Source organism: Phyllobates terribilis, unplaced genomic scaffold, assembly GCF_046119375.1.
Source record: "Phyllobates terribilis strain yellow unplaced genomic scaffold, ASM4611937v1 Scaffold_3__8_contigs__length_932513732, whole genome shotgun sequence".
Taxonomy (NCBI): Eukaryota; Metazoa; Chordata; class Amphibia; order Anura; family Dendrobatidae; genus Phyllobates; species Phyllobates terribilis.
In genome coordinates, this window is record NW_027362763.1 from 853,418,772 (window position 1) to 853,445,360 (window position 26,589).

The window sequence follows — 26,589 nt, forward strand, 5'->3', positions numbered from 1 at the left end:
CAGTTGATCTCTAAGTTGCAAATATATACGGCACTTTACAATAATATTATAGTGCAAAATTAATTTACATGCTTTAATAGTAATAAGCCCCCTTCACATGTACGTTGTCATGATTCTGTTGTCTGATAACCTGGGCCAGGGGCACCTTCCCTGTCCCTAACGCTAAGGGTGCCCTAGCTATCCCTGCTCCCCAGGTTACTTCTGATGGTGAAGATGCTGGGGCCACGTACCTTGCTGAGCTCCTGAATCAGCCCTAATATGTCCCCTCCCCCACCCAGGGAAGTGGGGAGGAATAGTGTATTTAAATACACAAACCAGACAAACAAGGAAGGACGTACAGGGATAAAATGAAAATACCAATCATACAAAATATGCACACACAGACAACAGAAGGAAGCACCGGAGAGATTTGGTAGGTAAACAAAATAGGAGGAGATGGGGACTATGCACACAGCCAAAACACCAAGCAACAGTCACAGAACAATTAATTTGTCTCTACCAACAACTGACACCTCCACACCACTCCTCACCAGGCAATACAAGATTTAACACTGTCAATCCAAATTGTCAGAAGTGAGAATGTATAGGAGAGAGAAGAGTGGCCAATACTGCACAACTGAGATCATCCAAGCAGGAAACTTCAGAGACTCCAAGCTGAAAAAATGAACCCCTGCGCTGTTGACAGAAACCTGCACCGCTTAATATGAGGGAGAAGTGCTTCTAGTCTGTGCAGAAGTACATGTAATCAGACTCTGCGGTCTTCTGACTCCTCTCTGTTGCGGTACCGGTTTTATACGGATGTGTGAAGGAGGCGTAACAGATGACACATAGCTAAAATCTGTGTCTCAGCCTCTACATTATGCTGTCCTCAGATTGCAAAGTAAAAACATGCTCACAGATCCCCTTTAAGACAATGTGCACACAAAGCGTTTTTGATGTGTTTTCCACCGTGGAAATGCTGCAAAAACTCTTGTTAATAGGTCTGCCAGCTATAGCAATGCTAATCCTGATGTGCTGTGCACATGATGCGGAAATTTCCACTCAGGATTAGCATTGCGGAAAAAAATGCAGCATGACCATTACACCCAGCATTTCCGGAGCATTTACCGCCCATTGACTTTAATTGAAACGCAGCAAATGTACAAGTATAATATTTATACCTGCAGATTTGCTACATTTCAATTAAAGCCAATGAGTGGGAAACGCTCCGGAAATGTGGTGTGGGTGGTACCTGGGTCGGGAGAGGAGGACTACAACTCCTCTCATCCGACCGCAGCTCCCGCTGATAACAGCGAGAGCGGCGCTGCTGAGAGGAGCAGTAGTTCTCCTCAGCAGGATCGGGAACCATCGGCAGTGAAAAAAAGAAAAAAAAAAGTAAAAAAAAAAAAAATCCTTATACTCACCTGTCCTCGGTGCCAATGATCCTCCCCTCCTGGCGGACGGCGGTATACTGAGGGGAGCGCGCTCTCTCCCTGTAGTATACTGTGCTTCCAGGACCTGCGGTCAATCAGACCTTTTCATAACCAAACCTAATTAAAGTAAAGAGTTAAATAAACACACAGACACAGAGTAAACACTTTATTTGAAATACAACAGACACATTCTTTAATCATTTAAATTACCAATATACTCACCCAAGTTCTGACAGTAATCCAAGGGTTTAAGCAAGGTCCCACCAAATGACTTTATTTAGCTCCAAAAAGCATTCATTGATGTACAAAAACGCATAAAAAACGAGCGGAATTTCCGCAGCATTTTTCCTGCCTAGGAGATGCAGAAACGCTCAGGAAATGTCTGCTTCAAATCCTGATCATGTGCACATAACCTTATTAATATTCAGAAAAGGTTTAAGTGCTCTTAGCATGATCATAGCACTTCCCAAACATCTACCTCCCTGGTTATATTTCCCACCTGTATTGGAGGCATTGTTTATGGTCACCTTGGAGATCTAAAGATGGGTACCATGAACAGGATTTAACAGGTTCCCCTAGGCTGAAGCCATGGAGATAACTACTGTTCAGTGGTGCAAGCTCTGAACCAGGAGGTGCGGGGACAAAATCGTAAGGCAGGAGAGAAGTCAAAAAACGAGCTGAGGTTAAAATCAGGAATGTCTACTGGAAATTACAGCAGGATACAAAGATGTTTACTGGAGCTTGTCACATTATAACTGGCAGTAGACAGCAGGTTTTCAGTATTGTTAAATAGCTTGCAGCCCAGACCAAACAAGAGGAAGCAAACACTGAAAAGTTAACTCTTGTTCTGCCAACATGGATGGAACTGCAAGTCCCAGATGACACACAACTAGAATTGTTGCCCCCTGCAACAAGAGCTCGGCGCCTCCTGGTGACAGAAGCAGAAACAGGAAGGGCAGGCACCAATACAGATGTCACTGCACCTTCTTCTGCTTGACTGTCAGTTCACTGGCCTGACCAAGCAGCCAATGAGCTATCAATGAAACAAGGGAAGTTGTGGCTGGGTGGGGGATAGAGCCAATGAGGCAGAGGCTTGGGAAGTGCCTTGACAGAGGATTTAAGCCTCATTTGCAAACTATTTAAAACAGTGATTTTTGAGTCAAGGAGAAACAGATTGGATCAGTAAAGGTGTGGATGACATTACTTTTCATATATCAACATGACCATAAAAACTGTTTTTGGAGTGGATCATTCTGGGCTCCCAGACGATATATAATGTATTGAGGTATCATATTTTGTAATATAATGGCAGAAACTCTAACCCTTAAAATTAATATCTTTATTATTTCATTACTAAAATCACCCCATATGTAAGCACAAAATCAAAAATAATAACTAATAATGCAAGTATAGAAAAGTGCGTTAAAGATGCCGTAAATAAAGTTGCCAGTTACACTCCCTTATTAATATTTGGTCAGGAAGCAAGAGATAAAATTTGATGGGAAAATTGGAACATACAGTATATTGGGTGGATAATTCTGACAGATTCCCTTTAATAAAAGATTACTTCTTCAGCACTTCTACTGATTTTATACAACATCCATAGAATTATTGTCATGCGTAATACAAGTCTCAATAGAGCGGGCAGTGCCCAATGATTACCGTGAGCAGTGCGTAGTATTGTAGCTACATACATGTATAAGTACATAACAAGTGAGGAAAATGTAGTTTTAAAAACACGCAATAAATTGTTTATCACTCTTTAAACCCCCTCTCTACAACCGTGTATCCTGGGAGCTCCCTCTCTCCATTTCCTATGTAAACCTACTGAAATTGCATTACTATTTTCCCGTATCAATGAAAAAGAGAATTTTTGTGACCGCAAACTGTTGTGTGACACATGTGGTATTTATAGTTTCCTGGAATAAAATACATGGTGTTTCCCACTCACAAGTGTTCATAGCTGACCGGACAAACACTATAACATTTTACAGGCATCAATGAAGCGGGGTATCATAAGGGGTCCACACTCCAGGCCAATAAATTACACGTTATCAAGCTGCTGCTATAGTACTAGCAAAAATGTCTTGTTTTGCACTTTCTATTGTTGGACAATTTGGTCTTAAAAGAGAAATGTGAAAGTTTTATATGTGTTGTCCCGGTTTCCACTGGAGACTTTTGTGAATCCAGGGAATCCCATTGTTGCCTGGTAAATTTATTGTTCCTTGTCCAAGTAAGAGGCACTCATCACTGCAAAGGTGACGAAATGAAGAAACACTTTTAAAAACTGAGGCTAGGCGGTTCCTTGATCACCTACTGCCAATGAATCAACAGTGAAGGTCGTCATTGGACTTCTCACCATCGATGAGTCAAGAGCTTCTGGAGAGCCCATAATGATGCCATACTTTCATATATTCCTTGTTGTAATCCAGGCTTCTTTTCTTGTGGTGTATCCAGAAATTGCAAATAGGAATGCTAAGATAGGTAAGTGAAGAAATTCTGAAAAACTCTGTAAACTGTGTTTATGTCAAGAACATTAATTAAACCAAAATGTTTCATCCAAAAATAGAAAGTCAGCTTTCTTAGGCCGGGTCCAGATTGGCTACATTCTGAGCCAACGTCCCAAATTCCATCAAAAAAGATGGAAGAAAAATAGTGCAGCATGCCATTTTCTTTTTTTTCCAGAAAATGAGGGACACCATGGCAGTAGCCCACCAATATAGTTAGCGGGGTCTGTTGGGCACTGTTGGTATCATCATGTAAGGCATTTATTACAGTACTGAATTTCACTTTTCTGCTACTATGCTGGAACAGTAAAATGGAATTCTACAGATGGGAACCTGGCCTAATATAGTTTTCTTTTGTCAATATTTTTAAGATCTGTTGACTTTTAATGAATGGAATAAATGTTTCGCCCCAGAAAATAAAAACCTATCCAGACATAATAGCTAGTTTCCGCAATTGTGTTCAGTTTAGACAATGATATATTACCTAAGCCGCCTGGACTCCAGATCGTCACACTGTAAACCAAAAGGAAGGAAGCAATATTTATGCTGTAGATGTCCCTAGCACACAGAGGGTTTCATAGATCGGATACATTTAAAGAAAACTCTCATCTATAGGAAGTATTATGTATGTAGCCTCTAAATATTCACTGAAAACAAGCACTACTTTAAAATTACTAGAAAAGGCCCCAATTCATATCTTGCTGGGTTTTTTAAGTCACTTTTCTTTTTTGTCTTGTGGTATTTGATGCCTTTTTTTGCGCTAAATTATTTAAAATGGCACACACGGTTAATGAGTTTGTGAAAGGTCAAAAGTGGTCTTTTCTTTGTATGAAATTCTTCAAAATACCACATGTGGTTAAAGGGGTTGTCCACTACTTGGACAACCCCATCTGAATCCCTATGCTTCCCCCCAGTAAAATAATAATACTTATATTCACCTCCGGTGCTGGCGCCATTCCAGCAGTGGCTCTCCTGATCTCGCATAACATTGATATGTCACGCGATCCCTGGAGTCAATCAGCGCTGGCTTCACTCTCCTTCGGACAAATCAAGACATCCAGAGGAAGTGAGAGCTGCTGCTGCCATGTTCCTTGCTCTGGACGTCAATTACATTGATAGGAGAGGAGCGTAAAGCCAGTGCTGATTGGCCACAGAGATAATAACGTCACGCAAGCCCTAGGAGAACCAGTGCCGAAACCTCTGGAATGTCGCCGACACTGGAGGGGAGTATAAGTGTTATTATTTTACTGGGGGGGGGAGCAGAGGGATTCAGAAGGGGTTGTCCAAGTAGTGAACAAACCCTTTAATAAATTTTGTGCAATGTCAAAAATGGTCTTTATTTCCATCTTTAACCTTTTTTGTGCGCAAAAAGTAGCATGGTTCGCAAAATGGTACACAAATTGATCAAAAATTACTTGCATACATAAAGTCAGTCCAGGAGGTACTGGAGTAAATTTGCAACAAATTTTGTAACTTTTCAAAAAGCTGCAAATGATGAGTCATGTGAAAACATCTGGAAATCATAAACACAGTGGTAATATATATATATATTTTAAAAAGGCAAACATATATAAATTGAATTTAATAAAAAGCACAAGTTAAAACATGAATATGAAGCAAAGAAAAAAAAACGCAAGACACTAAAAACTGAACATAAAACAGGCGCTAATGCAATGCAATATCATACCTAAACGCATGCAATTAGGGCTAAAAATAATTTTTGCTGTTGGATTTCACTAAATATTTTGCCTTCTATAGCCTTTGTATTACACTGATTACACTGTCCATTACTGACTATAGAATGAGATACTGGGGTTATCCACATTATCTTTATTTTCACATATGTGATGATGAAGATGATTTTGTGGCACTTACTGTAATATTATACAGGTATGACCGGTTCTCCTCCTGCTCTTGTTACTGCAGTTTTCCTCAGACTGCACATCTCTCCAGTCCATACAATGGCGGCAGGTGGAGACATGTGACCAGACCTGTCCATCAGTCTCCTTCAATAGAACAATTGGACAAGGCTGATAGACAGGTCTGGTTACATGTTCCTCCACCAGCGGCCATTGTACTAACTGAACTTTGCTATAGAAGGTAAACAGTGCAAAATGTTTAATGAAACCCAATTGCAAAAATGGCTTAGACCAACATTTAAATGGCAAATGTCCCAATATTTTTGAATAATTTCCTTGTTGTGCAAAAATATTGCAACCTTAATGAATTGGGCCCTTGGTAATGTTTCCTGTAATCCACACCAAACCCACAAAAATTTCAAAAAGCTGTAATAGTGATGTATTATAGTAGAAATAAACAATTATACATAGTCATAGATTTATCTTTCATGAGACAACCTCCAAAAATTGCAGTGAAAAATGGAGGCTGATGGCCCTTTTATATAGATGGATGGATGGTCTCCTCAAAGAGGTGGCCTTTTGGCGAGGTTTTACTATATTTACATGCATGTTTTGATATAGTATAGTGCTGCATACAGGTGTAACGGGGCACGGGGTGGTAGCCATTGGTGAGGCACTCATCTGTGGCGCCCCGGCACGTTACATGAAAGTGGAGGTCCTGGCTGGGTGTGTTGACTTGTGCTGTGAGGGCCTTACGCCTGTGCAGGCCGCAGATAACAGATGCTGTGGGTTTTCCAGGACTAGATGTTTCACAGTACTAAACAGTAACTTGGTAAGGGTTATATACAAGGAATAGCCAGTACAAAGTCTTATGAACATTCCCTTTACAACTTGAAGTATTTTCCACAGTTTTCTTCCTCGGTAGTTTACTCCAGGGCTCTCTATGTCCTCTGTTTCTCCCTACTTCACCACAACCCAGCGTTAACAAGTGCCCTTAACTTGCTCTGCTGTTCCGTGTCTTCTTTCCACTGCTGGTGCCCTGGAACTCCCGCTCGGGGCACTTTACTAGTCTCATGTACTCAGTACTGTTTAGGCCCATTACCTTTCAGTGTTATCACCTCTTCTAGGACCCGTTTCCGGAAGGCCATTCTGTTTCTTAGTCACTAGTAATCTGGATCTCGCTATCCCAGCTTTTCGGTCTCCTCTCACTTAGGGTCACCTCAGAATGCGGCACTGCTCACCTTGGACCTTGTGGTCCACTCACTTTGCACTCAGCCCTATCTAACTCTCTGAAAGGAACTTGTCACTTTCAATTACACTAGGCTCACCCTGGGCTAGTGAGCCTTGGCACTTCCCTCACTCTGGGCTAGTCCCAAACATTAACGCTAACTGTTCCTACGGTCAAACTACACGTCATTAACACATTACATTATTCACATTACACAACACAGTTCACATTACACCACAATAGCGTGATTGGTGTCTGCAGGGAAAGGAATGCGACAGCAGCAGTCCACCTCCTTACACAGGCACAGAACAATTTATGGCAGCCTGTACTTAAAGGTACATTAACTGTAAAACACGGGCAGAAACCAGACAATCTATGGAACACAATCCGAGGGAGGTCCCTTGATGCCAGGGCCGGCTGTAAGTCTCTTGGCTTGAGCCTCATAGGCATATTAATGAAGCTATTGAGTTTGGGTTTAGAGACCCGCAGCTGGTCCAGACATTGTGATCCCTACAAAATTGTGTTTAACATCTAAATTTGGCCATACGCTGCATCTCATATTGGTGGGGGTAGGTAAAGTGAACATAACAATACAATTTCTACAGCTAATAAATGATCTGATGAGTACAATTGTTATGAAACTTTTAGTGATAAATGATCAGATATGTATCCACCTAAACAAAGTCACTAAATTACTGGACTTGATTTTAATGCATTGCTTTATTTAAAATTAATTCTTACTATTGAAAGAGAATAAATGGTGAAAACAAGATCAGCACCATGTGAGGCCTAAAGTACATAAAACAAGCCCTGGGAATCAATTCACTCTTGTTATGGTCCTAATAAACTTGGTGTCCATGACAACCCTCACCAACTATTCATGGAGAGATGCTAGTGTAGACAAGTAGGTCTATTGTAAAGTGTCCTCACTGATGTGTTCTGCCTGCCCAATGGATTTGTACAAAAGGCCTTATATTATTTTCATATAATTCTTTAGGAAATGAAAGCCATGATGCCAGTGTGACTCATATCTGACCTACAACATGATCACCTATATCCATCTTCTGTGGATCATAGGTCTGTGGCTGAAGTTCAGTGATCAGATATAAGGACCTCCTTTATGTTTTCTTGGTCCCATAGTCATGTAGTATTGTTAAAAGGAATGTGTCATTGGGAAATTTCAAGTTTTTGTGTTAATTGTTTTTTTTTTTACATTTTTGGCATGTTGTTTTTCACCATATAATAGACTTAATTTTTAAAAAAAAAGATGAATCTTTCAATTTTCACACTGGCTTCTGAGACTTTTTGAGACTCTTAAGCCGCTAGTCATCAAACTGTTAATGCCAGGACATGAAGTTCAACAACATTTTATTTACTTTTAGCGTTTTCACAACACTTTTGCCCACCTCCGCCACAATGGAAGGAGCTGGAGGGGCAGCTGGGATATGATGGGACATGGCAATGCCTGCCTAACAAATTCGTCAAAAGTGCCAGCATTTCTTATACCAGAAATGTTACTCTAGTCAAAGTCAGGAGTAACATTTCTGGCGTATGAAATGCCAGTCCTAATGCAACGAGACTATACCCGATGCAAACTCAAGTAGCAAGCAATTGCGCTCAAGACTAATGACAACTTATTCAATATGATGACCTAATGTTATCAAATTCTGCGTCGTACCTCTGGGTTCAAAATGTTCACTATACCCCTTGATAACATCTTTGAGGGGTCTAGTTTCCAAAATGGGGTCACTTGTGGGGGGTTTAGGCACATCAGGGGCTCCCCAAACGCAACATGGCATCCGCTAATGATTCAAGCAAATTTTACATTCAAAAAGTCAAATGGTGCTCCTTCCCAGGGGCGGACACAGACTGTAGTGGGCCCCTGTGCAAGAATTTTTTGGGCCCCCCCCGCTGCCGTTCATAGGGGGCATGAAGGGCCTCCCCCCCGTGCATCTCTCATCCCCCCGTGCATCTCTGATTCCCCCCACTCCTAGTTAATTAATTGTATTTAAAAATAATAAAACTTGTTATACTTACCCCCAGGGCCGGCTCCAGGTTTTTATGGGCCCTGGGCGACAGAGTTTCAGTGGGCCCCTTTATCACATACCATGATTCATGATGCACAGATACCACAGAGAAATATATATATATATATATATATATATAGTACAAGGTCAAAGATTTCACTTACTACATTACATGAGCGATATCTACTGTAAATTTGAATAGCTAAAGAAAAATGTAATGTAAAATAGCTCAGAAACCGGCGGATCCTCACAGCGCACAGTGCAGACCGGACAGTATAGTCCTCCATACAGTATTATGGGCACCATATAATGCCCCATACAGGATACTGACCCCCATATAATGCTCCATACAGGATACTGGTCCCCATATAACGCTCCATACAGGATACTGGTCCCCATATAACACTGCATACAGAATACTGGCCCCCATATAACGCTCCATACAGAATACTGTCCCCCATATAACGCTCCATAGAGAATACTGACCCATATAACGCTCCATACAGAATATTGGCCCCCATATAACGCTCCATGCAGGCTGTTCCCCCCTTATAATGCCCCATTACACGAGCGATATCTATTGTAAATTCTACAATAGCTCAGAAACCGGCGAATCCTCACAGCGCACAGTGCAGACCGGACAGTATAGTCCTCCATACAGTATTATGGGCACCATATAATGCTCCATACAGGATACTGACCCCCATATAATGCTCCATACAGGATACTGGTCCCCATATAACGCTCCATACAGGATACTGGTCACCATATAACACTGCATACAGAATACTGGCCCCCATAAATTGCTCCATACAGAATACTGACCCCATATTTCGCTCCATACAGAATACTGACCCCCATATAACGCTCCATACAGAATACTGACCCCCATATAACGCTCCATACAGAATACTGACCCCCATATAACGCTCCATACAGAATACTGTCCCCCATATAACGCTCCATACAGAATACTGACCCCCATATAAAGCTCCATACAGAATATTGGCCCCAATGTAATGCTCCATGCAGGCTGTTCCCCCCCTTATAATGCCCCATTAAGGATGACACCCCCCTTTTAATGCCCTATGCAGGTTGTCACCTCTACCCCCCATAAAATGCCCCATGCAGGATGTCACCTCTCCCCCCATATAATGCCCCTTGCAGGATGTCACTTCCCCCCTTTTCAATGCCCCATGCAGTATGTCAGACCACCCTCTCCCTTATAATGCCCCATGCAGGAGGTCACACACCCCCCCTCTTTATAATGCCCCATGCAGTATGTCACACACCCACCCTCCTTATAATGCCCCATGCAGGATGTCAATTCCCCCTCCCCCTCTTATAATGCCCCATGCAGGATGTCACACCCCCTCCCTTATAATGCCCCATGCAGGATGTCACATCCGCTCCCTTATAATGCCCCATGCAGGATGTCACTTCCCCCCTTCCCCTCTTATAATACCCCATGCAGGATGTCACTTCCCCCCTTCCCCTCTTATAATGCCCCATGCAGGATGTCACACCCCCCACCCCCATATAATGCCCCATGCAGGATGTCACCCCCCCCATACCATATAATGCCCCATGCCCCCATACATGAAAAAAATAAAAAAATCCAATACTCACCTCACTTCTTACCTGCTGCTGGCTCTGGTCCGGACTCCAGCGTTGTGCGCGTCTTCCCGCTCTGCACTGTGACAGGTCAGGAGAGAGCGCGCGCGGTGTAAAGATGTCACCGCGCCCTCTGACCTGAGACGTCACAGTCAGAGAACGTGGAAGACGCTGCGGAGGCACGGGGAGGGGTAAGCATTGTGCCGGCGCTGTCACATGACCGGAGATGTCCCTGCACTCAGCATGGGGCCGGGGACCCATGCTGAGCGCAGGGACATCTCCTTTCATGTGACGGTGGGGGGTGATGTGACGGCGGGGGGTCCTGCGTGGAGGCCCCATGAGGAGACGCACAAGAGGGGGGCCCCAACGGGGCTCCAAGGGGGCCCCGACCGGCCGGGCCCCATGCTGGAGTCAGGGCAGTCATGCCCTGATGGCAGCCCTGCTGGAGGCTGGAGGGGCCCCCTCTCCCTCGGGGGCCCCCGTTCAATGAACCGGCTGCACGGGCGGTAGGTCCGCCCCTGCTCCTTTCCCTCCGAGCCCTGCCGTGTGCCCAAACAGTGGTTTTATTTACTTAGCTGCTTTTTTCTTGCCATAATACAAATTCTAACAGTCTATTCATAGTTTTGATGCCTTCAGTGTGAATGTACAATTTTCATAGTCATGAAAATACAGAAAAATCTTTAAATGAGAAGGTGTGTCCAAACTTTTGGTCTGTACTGTATCTCTCTGATTTAAGGGCATAAAAATTCAAAGTTTGAAAATTGCAAATTTTTTGCCAAATTTCTGATTTTTTCCGTTGAAATTTTCCAGAGTTATTGCCTCATAAAGTGACAGTGGTCAGAACTGTAAAAATTGGCCTGGTCATTGACGTGCAAACCACCTTCAGGGGTAAAGGGGTTAAGGAATATCTGAAATGATTTCTATGTTTGTAAAATAAGTTGTGTAGGAATTTAAAAAAAATCTAAAGGCAGAGAATATGGTAGAATAAAAAATAAGTTGTACACAACTTATAAATTTCCCGCTGTTCCAGCACAATTGCTCTATTGATCCCGCTTGTCTTTCTGACTTATCCAGAAGTGATGACAAGACAACTATATGCAAGTGACTGGTGCAACCAATTTATGATCTCAATTCACAGTCTGGGGAATGGGTTGTCACGTCGTCACCATTTTACCTCATACGCTTTTTGAAATTCCTTTATAACCCTTGTAGGAAAGCAGGAGGGTAAAGTCCTGGATGGACAGTATGTGTCACTCAGGTGCCTAGCCTTGGTGATGTGAAATCCAGAAGAGCAGGCTCAAGCACACATAGGGCTGAGAGGTTTTTTATTAATGGGCCAGGATTTTGGGTCTGGGTTTTAGGAATGCCTGGAAGAGCTGTGTGGGACTGGTTGTTCCCATTTTCCAATCCAGGCTTCAGGTCATTTAAAAGGCAGCTGAGCTACCTCAGAAAGTTCTGGGAGTAGAGAAGGAAACACCTCTGTTATACTGGTTTGCTCTGCTAGAGGCTGACTAGGTCTATGAGTGAAGCTGGAAAGACCTATGATCCCTTGCAGATTTGTGTGTGGGAGGAGGGAAGGACCCTTGTGTTGCTTTAGTTTCAGTCCAGAGTCTAAAGGAGTGTGCACTAATCAGTTCGAGTGAGCCAGCAGGAACATATATAGACCTGCTGAACGAACAGTTTTGTTTTCTTTTATACCTTTTGTGCCCAGAAAAGGCTGTTTTGTTTGGAGTTTATCTAGAAGTTTATGGAAATAATAAACTTCATCTGTTTTGGACCCGACTGCATTGCCTTTATGTATGCTAACGGCTACCAAAGAGCTTGAATCCCTTCACCCTTTTATACTCTATTTATACTTGTGCTATGACTTCTATTGCACTTTATTTTATAACGGATCCAGTGTGACAGTCACAGAAACAGTCACCCCTAAGTCAGATGTGAATGTAGCCTAAGGGATGCATACATTTTCATTTTCTTAAAGCGGTTGTCCAGGTTTAGCATGAAAGTCTGTAGTTCACACTATGTGACTGCAGACATGTAAATCCTCACAGCGTGCATAGCGCATGCTATCAGGATTCTCCGGTGCTGGGTGGTCATGTGACTATAAGTATGCAATATGCATACTCCCGGCCACATTCCAAATGTACATGTGCAGTCAAGCTCAATTAAACTGAATTGAGAGAAGCCGGACACGTCTAGTTGGAATGTGGCTGGGAATATGCATATCGCCTACTTACAGTCACATTGCTGCCCACTGTCGCTGCTGCCAACGGAGAATCTTGACAATGCGCACTGTGAGGATTCACAATTCTATAGTCACTTAGAGTGACTGGAGACCATTGTGCCAAACCAGGACAACGCCTTTAATATTTATATTGTGACTTTACTATGAAACACATTGAAATTTTCAAGTTGTTTAACCACTTTGGTATAATTTCTTCATGCAGAAATCAATGAAACTGTCATTTGCACAAAGGACTTAATAGAGGTGGAGATTCCAAGTACATTTTTCTTAACAAAGAGCCCTCCAATTTATGTAAGTTCAATATCCATTAAAATAAAAAGTAATTAAAATGCTAAAATTCCATATCATTGTAGAAATAAAGTGACAAAAAGTGAAGGCATGGGTGATTATGATATATGTAAAGAAGTACCATAATTGTGTTTGGTACACTCTGTCCACATCGTGATGTTTGAGTGTTCGGTTGATATATATACCAGGGTGAGTCAAAAATTATCCTCAAAAATTATCACAAGTAGGGCAGAAATAGTTTCTCACATTGCAGTCACAAATAAACTGATGTAGCGCTGATTAGACAGTGTGGCCAGCAGAAGTTTTAATATAAATGGAGTGTAAAGTGTACAGTATTCTAAGGGGATATTAAATGTCAGGGGAATTTTGTTACATACAGTACAGACCAAAAGTTTGGACACACCTTCTCATTTAAGGATTTTTCTGTATTTTCATGACTATGAAAATTGCACATTCACACTGAAGGCATCAAAACTATGAATTAACACATGTGGAATTATATACTTAACAAAAAAGTGTGAAACAACTGAAAACATGTCTTATATTCTAGGTTCTTCAAAGTAGCCACCTTTTGCTTTGATGAATGCTTTGCACACTCTTGGCATTCTCTTGATGAGCTTCAAGATGTAGTCACTGGAAATGGTCTTCCAACAATCTTGAAGGAGTTCCCAGAGATGCTTAGCACTTGTTGGCCCTTTTGCCTTCACTCTGCGGTCCAGCTCACCCCAAACCATCTCAATTGGGTTCAGGTCTGGTGACTGTGGAGGCCAGGTCATCTGGCGTAGCACCCCATCACTCTCCCTCTTGGTCAAAAAGCCCTTACACAGCCTGGGTGTGTTTGGGGTCATTGTCCTGTTGAAAAATAAATGATGGTCCAACGAAACGCAAACCGGATGGAATAGCATGCCGCTGCAAGATGCTGTGGTAGCCATGCTGGTTCAGTATGCCTTCAATTTTGAATAAATCCCCAACAGTGTCACCAGCAAAGCACCCCCACACCATCACACCTCCTCCTCCATGCTTCACGGTGGGAACCAGGCATGTAGAGTCCATCCATTCACCTTTTCTGCGTCGCACAAAGACACGGTGTTTGGAACCAAAGATCTCAAATTTGGACTCATCAGACCAAAGCACAGATTTCCACTGGTCTAATGTCCATTCCTTGTGTTCTTTAGCTTTTGGTCTTCCTTTCTTAGGGCGGTCCTCATGTGAGCCAATTTCTTTGTAGCGCTTTATGGTTTTTGCAGCTGCACTTGGGGACACTTTCAAAGTTTTCCCAATTTTTCACACAAAGTAATGATGGCCACTCTTTTTTCTTTACTTAGCTGCTTTTTTCTTGCCATAATACAAATTCTAACAGTCTATTCAGTAGGACTGTCAGCTGTGTATCCACCAGATTTCTGCACAACGCAACTGATGGTCCCAACCCCATTTATAAGGCAAGAAATCCCACTTATTAAACCTGACAGGGCACACCTGCGAAGTGAAAACCATTTCCGGTGACTACCTCTTGAAGCTCATCAAGAGAATGCCAAGAGTGTGCAAAGCAGTCATCAAAGTAAAATGTGGCTACTTTGAACAACCTAGAATATAAGACATATTTTAAGTTGTTTCACACTTTTTTGTTAAGTATATAATTCCACATGTGTTAATTCATAGTTTTGATGCTTTCAGTGTGAATGTGCAATTTTCATAGTCATGAAAATACAGAAAAATCCTTAAATGAGAAGGTGTGTCCAAACTTTTGGTCTGTACTGTATATCCCAAATGTAGAGCCCAAACCTGGTGTGAACCTAGCCTAAACAGTACAGTAGGAAGGAATTGCTTATAATGCTACATTTTCAAATTACTCAAACAATGAATCTTTATTACTTATTGGAAACATGCTATAATTACCCTAATTCTTCAATTCTAGGTCGTTTACATTTTTACTGTTTTCTCCAGATTTCTGATCTGCACCTGAATGACCCAGAATGTCGTGGAAGAGAAGCTGATGATTCCTATATATTCAGCATTCAGACGAATTTCACAGATTGTGGGACCATAATGGTAAAATAACACATTAAATCATAATATACACTACAGACCAAAAGTTTTGACACACCTTCTCATTTAAAGATTTTTCAGTATTTTCATGACTTTGAAAATTGTACATTTACACTGAAGGCATCAAATCTATGAATTAACACATGTGGAATTATATACTTAACAAAAAAGTGTGAAACAACTGAAAATATGTCATATTCTAGGTTCTTCAAAATAGCCACCTTTTGCCTTGATGACTGCTTTACACACTCTTGGCATTCTCTTGATCACTTTCAAGAGGTAGTCACCGGAAATGGTTTTCACTTCACAGGTGTGCCCTGTCAGGTTTAATAAGTGTGATTTCTTGCCTTATAAATGGGGTTGGGACCATCAGTTGTGGTGTGCAGAAGTCAGGTGGATACACAGCTGATATTCCTACTGAATGTAACATACCTGGTGGCGTTCTTGCATAGTGCTCCATCCCCCACTATGCAAGATTGCAAACTTGATCACCAGTCCCGTCTGCTAGCCTGGCTTCCCTCCATGCTGTCTGCTTGCCTCTGTTCTGGCTGCTTAAGGGCGGCGCCCGATCACTTCCTGCTTCTTATAGCTGCTGTGGGCACACCCTTAATGCGTCCTCAGCCTATTGCTGTCTGTCACTGGGTATTTAAACCAGCTTCACCTGGAAGCTAGTGCCTGAGCATCTCGTTCCTTCAGAGGGCTTCTTGGCCCTGATGTGCCAGGTCCTGTCTGAACTATCTCCTAGCCTGTTGTCTGTCCGCCTTCCTGAGGCTGTATTTCCAGGCCAGTCTGAACACGCTCCTTGCCTGTTTGTTCCGCCTTCTAGGGGCTACATACCTAGACCTGTTATCTGTGTTTTCTTGCCAGTCTGTCCACCTGCCTGGAGGCTGTACTTCCAGGCCAGTCTGAACACACTCCTAGCCTGTTCGTCCCGCCATTCTGGGGGCCGCATACCCAGACTCGCTCCTGTTTCTCGCTGCAGTGTCGGTTCCTGTCCGAACACTCAGTTCCTGTCTGAACACTCTTCTAGCCTTTTACCTTTTTTGAGTCAATTGCAAGTACCTTGTGTGTATCTGGTTTTGCCTTTCCCTTCCAGTCTGTTCCGTGTGAACAGAGCCCTGTCCCCTCTGCTCTACCTTGCTCACCGCTCCGGCGGTTTCTGCCCGCTCTGCCTTGCTCACCGCTCCGGCGGTTCTTGCCTGCTCTGCCTTGCTCACCGCTCCGGCAGTTCTTGCCTGCTCTGCCTTGCTCACCGCTCCGGTGGTTCTTGCCTGCTCTGCCTTGCTCACCGCTCCGGCGGTTCTTGCCTGCTCTGCCTTGCTCACCGCTCCGGCGGTTCTTGCCTGCTCTGCCTTGCTCACCGCTCCGGCGTTTCTTGCCTGCTCTGCCTTGCTCACCGCTCCGGCGGCTCTTGCCTGCTCTGCCTTGCTCACCGCTCCGGCGGTTCTTGCCTGCTCTGCCTTGCTCACCGCTCCGGTGGTTCTTGCCTGCTCTGCCTTGCTCACTGCTCCGGCGGTTCTTGCCTGCTCTGCCTTGCTCACTGCTCCGGCGGTTCTTGCCTGCTCTGCCTTGCTCACCGCTCCGGCGGTTCTTGCCTGCTCTGCCTTGCTCACCGCTCCGGCGGTTCTTGCCTGCTCTGCCTTGCTCACTGCTCTGGCGGTTCTCGCCTGCTCTGCCTTGCTCACCGCTCCTGCGGTTTCCGCTCTGCTCTGCCTTGCTCACCGCTCCTGCGGTTTCCCCTCTGCTCTGCCTTGCTCACCGCTCCTGCGGTTTCCGCTCTGCTCTGCCTTGCTCACCGCTCCTGCAGTTTCCCCTCTGCTCTGCCTTGCTCACCGCTCTGCTCTGCCTTGCTCACCGCTCCCGCGGTTTCCGCTCTGCTCTGCCTTGCTCACCGCTCCTGCGGTTTCCGCTCTGCTCTGCCTTGCTCACCGCTCCTGCGGTTTCCGCTCTGCTCTGCCTTGCTCACCGCTCCTGCGGTTTCCGCTCTGCTCTGCCTTGCTCACCGCTCCTGCGGTTTCCGCTCTGCTCTGCCTTGCTCACCGCTCCTGCGGTTTCCGCTCTGCTCTGCCTTGCTCACCGCTCCTGCGGTTTCCGCTCTGCTCTGCCTTGCTCACCGCTCCTGCGGTTTCCGCTCTGCCTTGCTCACAGCTCCTGCGGTTTCCCCTCTGCTCTGCCTTGCTCACCGCTCCTGCGGTTTCCGCTCTGCTCTGCCTTGCTCACCGCTCCTGCGGTTTCCCCTCTGCTCTGCCTTGCTCACCGCTCCTGAGGTTTCCGCTCTGCTCTGTCTTTGCTCACCGCTCCGGCGGTCTCGCCCCGCTCTGCTCTTGCTCACCGCTCCAGGCGGCCTTGTCCTGCTCTACTCTTGCTCACCGCTCCAGTCTCGACCCACTCTGCTCTTGCTCACCGCTCCGGCGGCCTCGCTCTGCTCTGTTTGTCTACCGCATCCGCGGTTCTGTTCCTGAGTCCCAATCTGTATTGGACCTTATCCCATCTGTGCTCCAACCTGCTTGTGCCTCCCTGTCTGCACTGTATCCGTGCTTGCCTGTACCCCCTGCCTGCATACCCGCCTGCTTGCATACCAGTCGTGCCTGCCTGTGCCCCCAGTCGGTGTGCCAGCCGAGCCTGCCTGTTCCTGTATTCCCCGGTGTGGGTCAAACAGCCGTGTCCGGGGTCTGACCTGGAGTAGCACCTGGTCCCTCTGCTCGGTTCCTCCCTGGTGCACTGGCGTCGTATGCCGTCGTGCGACCTTGGTCGGATCGGGCAGATACTTAGTTATGCCCCTCCAGGCACTCTCCGGTTCATGGTCCAGTGGGATCACTAAACACGCACACGCCAGTCAGTCCGGGCGTGTGCATAACACTGAATAGACTGTTTGAATTTGTATTATGGCAAGAAAAAAGCAGCTAAGTAAGGAAAAACGAGTGGCCATCATTACTTTAAGAAATGAAGGTCAGTCAGTCCGAAAAATTGGGAAAACTTTGAAAGTGTCCCCAAGTGCAGTTGCAAAAACCATCAAGCGCTACAAAGAAACTGGCTCACATGAGGACCGCCCCAGGAAAGGAAGACCAAGAGTCACCTCTGCTTCTGAGGATAAGTTTATCCGAGTCACCAGCCTCAGAAATCGCAGGTTAACAGCAGCTCAGATTAGAGACCCAGTCAATGCCACACAGAGTTCTAGCAGCAGACACATCTCTACAACAACTGTTAAGAGGAGACTTTGTGCAGCAGGCCTTCATGGTAAAATAGCTGCTAAGAAACCACTGCTAAGGACAGGCAACATGCAGAAGAGACTTGTTTGGGCTAAAGAACACAAGGAATGGACATTAGACCAGTGGAAATCTGTGCTTTGGTCTGATGAGTCTAAATTTGAGATCTTTGGTTCCAACCACCTTTGTCTTTGTGCGACGCAGAAAAGGTGAACGGATGGACTCTACATGCCTGGTTCCCACCGTGAAGCATGGAGCAGGAGGAGGTGTGATGGTGTGGGGGTGCTTTGATGGTGACACTGTTGGGGATTTATTCAAAATTGAAGGCATAATGAACCAGCATGGCTACCACAGCATCTCGCAGCGGCATGCTATTTCATGCGGTTTGCGTTTAGTTGGACCATCATTTATTTTTCAACAGGACAATGACCCCAAACACACCTCCAGGCTGTGTAAGGGTTACTTGACCAAGGAGGAGAGTGATGGGGTGCTACGCCAGATGACCTGGCCTCCACAGTCACCAGACCTGAACCCAATCGAGATGGTTTGGGGTGAGCTGGACTGCAGAGTGAAGGCAAAAGGGCCAACAAGTGCTAAGCATCTCTGGGAACTCCTTCAAGATTGTTGGAAGACTATTTCCGGTGACTACCTCTTGAAGCTCATCAAGAGAATGCCAAGAGTGTGCAAAGCAGTCATCAAAGCAAAAGGTGGCTACTTTGAAGAACCTAGAATATAAGACATATTTTCAGTTGTTTCACACTTTTTTGTTAAGTATATAATTCCACATGTGTTAATTCATAGTTTTGATGCCTTCAGTGTGAATGTACAATTTTCATAGTCATGAAAATACAGAAAAATCTTTAAATGAGAAGGTGTGTCCAAACTTTTGGTCTGTACTGTATGCAACAAAGCAGCCATAAAAAGGATGACTATAACTAACGTGAGCAGATTTTTCACCATACTATGTTTGGGGTCATTGCTTTGTTTGCCGATGATCCTTTATCTCCTAGACACACTCTACCACAGGCCTCCATTCACCCGAAGGAGTCCCAAAGAGTGTCCTTTTTGCCTCTCTCATGCCAGTACTTGTAGGAGTACCTTTGTTAGTTGCTGCATGGAATAGTTAGTTGACTATACTGTTCTATACAGCAGCATCCAATATAAAGTATATCATGATGTTTATGTTTTGTAACAGGAGAGCCTGCGGTCAATGCATGCCATTGTATACCTACACAGTGCATATGCTGTATGTGTCCATTGGGGACGCATGTCAGGAACAGCCCCAACCTATTCCTGCTATGAACACTGCAGATGCAATGTGAATGCACACATTATAGGAATACATTCTGGTAGTCACATTTACCATGAGCTTTCATCCAACACTTTTATACTTGTTATGTTCCAGGTCTCAGATGACTCCCACATTGTATTCATCAACACGATACACAGCAATTCTTCTGATGTGGTTACAAGATCTTACATCAATATTACTTTTGCCTGTCGTTACCCGATTACTTATATGGTCCAGCAGCCAAATGGGGAGAGCAGGATCAGTGTTGATGTTAGGTAAGTGTTAATGTCAGTCCTATGCCAATGTAAGTGGTTTCACCATTGTCATCCATGACTGCTTCAAAAGGACCAGTCACCTGCCCTAAGTATGTATTTTTTTAACCTGGTGTAAATGTCACTGTTCTGCTGAATCTGACATTGTTTTTCTTTTATCTCTGCAGCTCTCCGCTCCTGAGTTATGGCCCCCTCTTCCCTGTATGCAAATGTAGTCTTTTTAGCCAAAAGGGTGTGGACCTAAACTCTTTATTTTACTTACTTATACATTGTCATTAATTCCACAGTGTTTTACAGACATAATCATCACTGTCCACATTGGGGCTCACAATATAAATTCCCTATCAGTATGTCTTTGGAGTATGGGAGGAAACCCACACGAATACGGGGAGAACATACAAACTCTTTGCAGATGATTCCTTGGTGGGATTTGTACCCAGGACCCCAGTGCTGCAAAGCAACAGTGCTAACCACTGAGCCACCTATGGAAGTCTTCTTGAGCATCATGACCCTTTGCCTAACAAGACTAGATTTATATACAAGGAACCATATCTCCAGAATGAAGAGAAAATAGTGGCATTTACACCAGATGAACCAAATTACTTGACAGATCCTCTTTAAATCACATTATAATACATGAGTAGACATGGGATAAAATCCTTGTGCTTATTTTGTACCATTAGGGTTGCTACTTAAAGCTTGTGTCTCTATCGTAGGCTGCAATTTGTAGGCTGTGGTAGGGAACATCATGCCATGTTAATTATTATTATTTATTATTATAGCGCCATTTATTCCATGGCGCTTTACATGTGAAAAGGGGTATACATAGCAAAAAACAATTCCAGTAATCTTGAGCAAAAACTAATCAGTGACTGGTACAGGAGGAGAGAGGACCCTGCCCGCGAGGGCTCACAATCTACAAGGGATGGGTGAGGATACAGTTGGTGAGGGTAGTGTTAGAATCTGTTTCTTTGGGACCATCCGCCATTTCATTGTGATTTTCTGGCTGTTGGTCTTTTTCCCCTGGTGTTGGTTTTGACTAAGGTCAGGTGATTGTAACACCCTTTATTACCCAGCACCTGCCTCCTAGTCCTTGCCGGACAACAGTGTTTATTCGCGAGAGTTCTGGCTAGGAGGTTTGGTAGTAGTACTTTCTGCGTTCGGTTTTGTGCAGTTCTAGGATCCTCTAGTTCTGCCTGCTGAAGATTCCTTTATTCCCTTTTTCGCTTCTGCAGCTTCCTCTAGTTTCCTGTCAGGAGGTCACCTGTTTGTTTTCTCCCAGTCCTTAGTTCTTTCAGGGTCTCCTTCCCCTCTCCCTTTAGGTCTTCTTTTGCGTTTAGTCTAGGAAACGTCGGTGGGTCTATTCGCTAGGAATAGGTTGCCCACTCCACCATAGGGCTTCAGTCTAGACCTAGTGCAGGGACAGCTTTTCCCTCTTCTGCCCTAGTGTGGAGTTGCAGTTTCGTAACAGTTAGAGCTGGTCGTGTAGCGGTATGGTGGAGTGAGGGTTACTGCAGGTTGTACGCTTGTCGGAAGAGGTAGGTCTTCAGGTTCCTTTTGAAGGTTTCCACGGTAGACGAGAGTCTGATATGTTGGGGTAGAGTAGGGGGGAGAAATATGATATGTGATTGTGGAAAAAAGAGATAAGAGGGGAGTAGAGAAGGAGATCTTGTCAGGATCGGAGGTTCCGTGCAGGTAAGTATCAAGGAACTAGGTTACAGATGTATGGAGGAGACAGGTTGTGGATCGCTTTGTATGCCAAGGTTAGGGTTTTGAACTGGAGTATCTGGGCAATGAGAAGCCAGTGAAGGAATTGACAGAGAGAAGAGGCCGGGAAATAGCTTGGGGATAAGTGGATTAGTCGGGCAGCAGAGTTTAGGATAGATTGGAGGAGTGCGAAAGTGTTAGAGGGGAGGCCACAGAGCAGGAGGTTGCAGTAGTTGACAGATCAAGGAGGAGGAGGACAGAGTAGTGTCACTTAGATTTGGCGGTTAGTAGGTCGTTGGTGACTTTAGTCACGGTAATTTCATTGGAATGGTGCTGTCAGAAGCCAGATTGTAAGTGGCAAAAAAGGGAGCAGGAGGTGAGGTGGGAGGACAGTTCAAGATGGACGTGTTGTTCCAGTAGTTTTGAGGCACAGGGGAGAAGTGATATGTGGCGATAGCTAGACAGAGAGGATGAGTCAAGCAAGGGCTTTTTGAGGATGGGTGTGATCGAGGCATGTTTGAAGCATGAGGGGAAGGCACCAGTTGTTAATGACAGGATGAAGAGGTGGTCTAGGGTTGGGGTGAAGACTGTGGTAAGGTTTGGAATGAGGTGGGATGGGTCAGGTTCACAGGTGGTGAGATGTGATTTGGAGAGTAAAGAGGAAAGCTGATCTTCCGTAATGGCGGAGAAGCTGGTTTTGGAGGAGGGGGGTTGAGTACTTATGAGGAGGGGAAGTAGGGACTGTAGGCAAAAGATTTGCCTGATGGTGTGAATCTTGTGTTTGAAGAATGAGGCAAAGTATTCGGCTGAGATGAGAGGAGAGGGAGGAGGCGCTGAGGGACGGAGGAGAGAATTGAAAGTGTTGAATATACATTTAGAGTTGTGAGACGGAGGATATGAGAGATGAAAAGTAGGTTTGTTTTGCTGCAGTGGGTGTGGACTTGAAAGTAGTGAGGGACTGTTTGAATGCAATGAAGTGCTCATTGGAGTGGGACCTTTTCCATCTCCGCTCAGCAACCCTGGAAGCCCGTCAGTTGTTTAGTCAGGCTGGTGTGCCATGGTTGCCTGTTCATTGTGCAAGCTTTGGTATGGGCCAGGTGGTGACCAATTTGAGAGCTTCAGCTGTTGTGGTGTTATATAAAGCGGCAGCAGCATTTGCATCATGTAAGAAACTTAGATCTGTAAGAGGGAGAAGGGATTCAGAGAGTGAGTGTAGGTTGAGGTGTTTGAGATTTCTGCGAGGGTGTGCAAGTTTGTGGAGTGGAGATTGTGGATCTGGAGAGGAGAGGAAAGAGAATGTAAGTAGATTGTGTTCAGAAAGAGGGAGAGGTGAGTTAGAGAGGTTTGATAGGGAACCGGTGACAGTGTGTGGCCATCAATGTGAGTGGCTGTGGATTTTAATGGGGTTTTCTCACCACCACATCTTCTGCTCATAGCTCCTATTAATGTTATAGCCATAGAAGGGGTTCCCTACTTGGTACCAGAATGGAGATTCATGCCTTGTAATAAAATGACCAGGCGCATCTCTGTATTACATGGATGACTATTCAGTCCTGGATAAGGCTTCAATTGGTGATTACATTGAATTGCCAGGGAGGGCAGAAAAGCTGAATTTGTTGCATTCAACTACCTTTATTGTAAAAGATAGTTAACTGTGACCTCTAATATGAATGTTTGTATTTGTAAAATTGTGAATCCTGCCTGAACAACATGCTGCAGATACCAATAGACAGTTGAAGACCCTTCATGCAGGGCCGACATCAGCACCCGGCACACTCGGGCAAGCGAGGGGCCCACTTGACTATGGCACCCGTGAGTCAGGGGGCGCGGTGATAGCGCCTGTCTGTGGACCCCCCGCTTGCTCAGGGCCCCAGCACTTGCAAATCTTACCGCTCCCTGTTCCTCCACAGCTCCGGCGTCTTCTGACACTCTGATGTCTCAGGTCAGAGGCGCGATGATGTCACTACAGCGTGCCCTCTGCTCTGAGCATCACAGTTCAGAGAGCCGGAAGACTGCGACGCTGAGGAGTCTGGAGCAGATCAGCAGCCAGCGAAGAGAGGTGAGTATTTTATTTTTTTTACGTTACTGCATGGAGCATTGTATGGGGCCCATACTGCATGGAGCATTATATGGGGCCTATACTGTATGGAGCATTATATGGGGCTCATACTGGATGGAGCATTTTATGGGGCCAATACTGTATGGAGCAATATAGAAGGCCCATTCTGTATGGAGCAACATATGGGGCCCATACTGTATGGAGCAATATATGGGGCCCATTCTGAATAGAGCATTATATGGGGTCTATTATTCTGTATGGAGCATTAAATGGGGGCCATTATTCTGCATGGAGCATTATATGGACATTGTACTATATCTCTGCCGTATCTGTGCATCATGAATCATGGTATGTGTTAAAGGGGCCCACTGAGACTCTTTCGCCCGGGGACCACGAAAACCTGGAGCCGGCCCTGCTTGCATGTTTTTGAAAGATGCTAATGTCATTATAAAAGTGTTATAATAAAGTGTAATAAAAACAGATGTGAACTCTTTTGAGGGTCATAGTAGGTTAATAACGTTTGGCTACTAAACCTGTGATCCCAATAGCTGTGCCATTTTGAAAACTGATATTAGCATCAATTAGTTACCTACAACCTCACATTCTCTTCACATCTCCCCACATTTTCCTTAATATAGGTTCCTATAAAAGTTGCCATCCCCATCACAGACTGGGTGAACACATTAGGATATCAGTCCTTTTATTTGTCACTACTTAAAATCTGCTTCCTTCCTGATCTTTCCCTTGGGAACTAAACTTTAGGAGTGAAGCATTAGAACTACACCGCTGCATAGTTCTGCAGATAAAGGTATGCAGCCTATCCGTAAAATGCAAAACTGGAAACTACCTTTGACTTTGGCCCCTCTATGACATCATAATGAATGTAAAGTATCAAACCTTTTTCTGATGAATTTTAGTTTTTTTCATTCCCCACATTCCTTGTGTTTTACAGTATTTAACATGATATTGGATAGGAAATGTTTTGTGCTTGCAGGACAAGTTTTACTTTGTAGACTTTAGAGTTGGTGCAAATCAATTCTCAGGATTTGGCCCATCGGCTACATCAGTAATTTGTGGCCACTGGATGGGAGCCCTGACAACCACCTCCTACCCTACCTCACCGACACCGCTTTTGATTAGATGGCCTGGCATAAAGTCATGCCGCAACGATGACACTGCACCAGGTCAGCTAATCAAAAGAAGAGCTGTGGAGGCCATCAAGTAAGAAGGTGATTCTCAGGGCTGCTCTCCAGTGGCTACAGATTACTTACATAACCGATTGCCCGGGTCCTGCGAATTGATTTGCAGCCAGCTTTTATTATCAGAATGCAAAAAAAATCTACCTTCTTTTTAATGCTTTCCATCTTACATGACTTGCAAAGCCCCGGACTGTCCACATAACACCAATAATCCAAGTAATTTAAAGTCATGTCTCCTTCAGTCCCATAGATACTGAAAGTGTGACCACTATTCCAGTGTAAGGCTATGTGCCCACAATGCAGAAATACTCCGGTATTTTTCCTGAGCGTTTCTGAATCTCCCTGGCAGAAAAAAACGCATGTGGATTGTACATGTGGATTGTACATGTGTTTTTCCTGCCAGGGACAAGCGGAAGTGAAGCGTTATCACATGCATTTCCGCATGCGGGTTGTCACGCGCTTTCCAAGCGATTTTAGCATCACTTGGAAAGTGCTTGACAACTTGGTCACACTATAGAAATCCATGCAAACGGCATGGATTTATATAGTGTGACCATAAAGAATGGTAAAAAAAAAATAAAAATCTATACTTACCTTTCGATGGCCTCCACTGTCTTGCTTCGCTCCGTTCTCCCTTGTCGGCAGCTCGCGGTACACTGCACTGAAGGACCTACCGTCACATGACTATGACGTCAGCGCAGGTCCTTCAGTCCACCGCGATCTGCCGGCAAGGGCGGATGAGCGCAGCGGGGGCCGTCAGAAGGTAAATATAATATTTATTTTTTATTTTATTCTTTTTTTCACAGGTTCTATGTTATCCGGGTCCGGAGGAGAGTCGCCTGTCCTCCACACCCGGGTACCATCCGCACATTGAATGCGCATCTACATATGCAGCGATACGTAATCCATGCATTTCAATGCAAGTCAATGGCGGCCAAAATGCAGCACTTCCGCAAAATAATTGGTAGTGCTGCGTTTTTTTCCGCAATGATAATCCGCAGCGGAAATTTCCGCAGCATGTGCGCAGCACATGCGGATTATCATTGGGGAACATGGCAGGCCTTCTACCGTGCGTTTTTTAAGCGTTTCTGCAGCGTTTTTGCCGCTGCGGAAACGCTTAAAAAACGCATCGTGGGCACACAGCCTAATGGGGAAAATGAATGGAGGCTTCAGAAACCAGACGTTCCCCATCATAGCAGCTATCACATATCCAATGATTAAGGGACAACTTGTCACCAAAATATCCCTTTCAGCTCAGTAAGTTATGAGGTAGGGCCTTCAAGTATCATATTTGTGCATCACGGTGCAATTTCTTCTCCGGATAATTGTCAAAAATGCACAACTGTTCACCTTCTTCCATCGCTGTATTGTCCAGTTCTGATGCTGATGTATCCATTGTAGGCACTTTCTGCAATGGTCAGAGGGCCTTTCCAGCACATTAGTAGACCATGGGTACCGATCACCCTGTAGTTTTTCCCTGAACTTCTTTTGATAGATAATAATCACTTTATACATAGAATAACTCACAAGACTTACTGTTCTGGAGCTCTTAATTAGTCTCGAGCTAAACCTTTGTCAAAGTCGTTCGGCTCCGTAAAACGTAGTGATTTTACATTCTTCCAAGATATC

General features: G+C 44.6%; 1 long non-coding RNA gene across 1 annotated transcript; it reads left to right on the forward strand.

Annotated features, from left to right (window-relative positions):
• Window positions 1–3,689: 3,689 nt before the first annotated feature.
• On the forward strand, window positions 3,690–15,197 carry LOC141258374 (uncharacterized). Its single transcript, XR_012318309.1, has 3 exons — window positions 3,690–3,896; window positions 13,095–13,183; window positions 15,125–15,197. It is a non-coding gene; the product is annotated as an uncharacterized lncRNA (long non-coding RNA).
• The last annotated feature ends 11,392 nt before the right edge of the window (window positions 15,198–26,589 follow it).